This window comes from Sylvia atricapilla, chromosome 3 (genome assembly GCF_009819655.1).
Source record: "Sylvia atricapilla isolate bSylAtr1 chromosome 3, bSylAtr1.pri, whole genome shotgun sequence".
In the NCBI taxonomy this organism is placed as follows: Eukaryota; Metazoa; Chordata; class Aves; order Passeriformes; family Sylviidae; genus Sylvia; species Sylvia atricapilla.
Window position 1 is genome coordinate 69810731 of NC_089142.1, and position 2601 is coordinate 69813331.

At 46.0% G+C, this 2601-nt stretch overlaps 1 long non-coding RNA gene across 1 annotated transcript; it reads left to right on the top strand.

Annotated features, from left to right (window-relative positions):
* Positions 1-1130: 1130 nt before the first annotated feature.
* LOC136358454 (uncharacterized) lies at positions 1131-2030 on the top strand. The gene is made up of 3 exons (XR_010743103.1): positions 1131-1176; positions 1312-1503; positions 1591-2030. It is a non-coding gene; the product is annotated as an uncharacterized lncRNA (long non-coding RNA).
* Positions 2031-2601: the final 571 nt, after the last annotated feature.

Here is a 2601-nt window from a genome sequence, read left to right on the forward strand (position 1 = left end):
AAGACACTTGCTCGGTGGAAATTTGTTTAAGTCTGACAACTAAATCAGAGATGATGATTTGGCAGGCACACTGCAGCCTCCTGCAGCAGCTCTTGGACATTGTTTTTCTGTGCTGACAGGTCACTGCAGTGCTGTGCACCAGAGCCTGGAGGTGCTCCCAGATGTGCTCCTTTGTTGATAGTGAAGTGAACATGCAGCAAGGCTGATGCTGACTAGGGCTAGGACCTGGCTGTGGGAGGGAGGGAAGGAGGGATGGAGCCCTACTGCAGTGCAAAGGCTGAGAGCCCTCTGCCTGGAGAGGGGAACTAATGCCAGACGTAGAGGTGGATATGGGAGCAGAACCAAGGCAGAAGCACCAGGAGGAGCAGAAGAAGTCAGAGTTGAGAATATCCCCACCAGATCATACCTTCTGCAAAACCTAGGGTACAGCAAACCCAGGGATTTCTGCTGTGCAATAATTGTCTGTTGTCAGCAAATACATGGGGAAGTGGTTGGCACAGGCTGTGAGTCATTTCTGCCTATTCCCTGAGCAGAGGTTGTTGGGCTATCAATATTCCCAGTTATTCTGCTTTTCAAGCATGATGGAATTAACATCTGAGAATAGAGCCAGCCCTGCTGGTGAGTCATGCGGTAGCCAGTGTGATGTCACATGATGGGATTCCTACATTTTTGTTTCAGTTTGCCATGTGTAAATCAAAGAAATGACACAAACCCAACATAGACTGAAAGTATGGGAAGCTTGTAGGATCAAGCACTCAGCAGTTAGAAATGATTGATGTAATACTTGCCAACGAAGTCCCATCTGCACAGGCACCATGACAGTGTTGCTTTTAGCTGCAGGATTAAAATCCAAATGTAAATACCTTTTTTCCCCCCAACAACAACTCTCTATATTTTGCTGTCCAGGGCAGACAGTTCTCAGGGGAGTTGAGGTGGTGTGGGAAGAGTCCATGTCCTCCTTAATTGCAGCTGTGCAGGATGAGAGGGTCACTGCTTCACCTTCAAGGCCATGGCCCACCGCAGCCCTTGGCATTGGTGATGGTAGGCAGCACCGTGTCCCTGGCCTGCAGCAAGACCAAAACAGATGGGGTCCTCTGATAAATTATCTACCAAACTCAAACAGAGTTTGAGACACATGCAGAATGAGGCTTTGTATAACTTGTAACTTGGTCACAGGTGGGGGAAATTAGGACCCTTGTGAAGGCACATCCCCCTTCTCTGAGTATCCGTACCAGCCTCTGAAGCCAGATACGCTTGATCTCTTGATTTGAACAGAGCAAGCTAACATATATCTTTCTAATCTTATTCTAGGAGACAGTTGAATTATTTTAGCTAAAAATTACCAGAAGAGTCTGCCTGAGGCAGACATCCAGCATGGTGTATTTAAGCTCGAGCAAGCCATCGCTAATGGGAAGAGTTAAGCAACTTTAACTCCAGACAGAGCTCACAGGGGGAAATTAGAAACTGGTTTCTGTGGATGGCTCCACCAGAAAACATGTAGAGGTGTGTGTGAAATCCTGCTGCTATTCATCCGGTTATCCAATTGCTACAGGCAAGTACTGACCTGTGCTTGTAATGTGGCATTTGCAGGCTCCAGAGGTGGATTTGTTGTTTTGCAGACCTACCAGTGCTTCGTGCTTTGCTGTTGAATCAAATGCTGGCAAGAAATGGTATTTTAGTGATGGGAAAATGTGAAGATCAACCCTTGGCTTTCTCTTTCCATGCAGGAGATGCATGGGGGACAGGACCCTGGTGGTGTGCAGCACACATGGTGTGTGTGGCAGGTTGCTTTGCAGAAGTGTGTTGCCATCGTGTCTGTGAGTGGTCCAGGGAACTCACTTGGCAACCTCTGCACCAACTGAGGTTTTGGCAGGGGGTCGAGAGGGCTGTGACCGTCACCAGCGGGGGGTTAGCAGCTCAAACTTCTAGTCTGCCTTTTCCCTTTCTGCAGGAAGAGGTGTTTTCCTTTCTTGTTACACCTCATCTAGAACTCTGTAAACAGCACTCCCTCCTTGATGTTGATACCTTCAAATGATTTTATCTTCCTCTTCAGGATTTACTTATCCAAACTGTCTGTTTAGTTACTTAATCTTCCCTTTAGTTATTTGATTGTTGTTCATTGTTGAATTCTTTCCAATGTGCCAAGATCTCTTTGACACACGAGTGCCTGCAGTTGCTTTAACCTGTTTAGCTGATGGCTCAGACCCAGCAGCACACTGCAGAGAAAAGCCATCTCCCTTCTGCTCAATGACATAATGTTCTTCACCTCTCCACAGGTCCAAAGGAGGCCCTCTTATTTTATAAACCAGCATCTAGTTTGATACTTCTTCTTTTCCATTTGTTAAGCCCTTTTCAGCAACTGCTATGGATTATTTTTCCAAATGTTTCCTTGCATTGCCCATGTCCCAGCAGGAGCTGTTAGATGCTGTTTTCCTTCCCAATCCCCCATTTCAGAAATATTTTTTTTGTGAGATCATGACTAGAAACCAAACCTCACACACTGTTCCTCATTACTACATCCAAAACGATCCTTTAACAGAAAGAGAAAGAAATGCTTACAGGTTCATAAGTCTCCAGCTTGGAAAACTATTTGTCTCCATT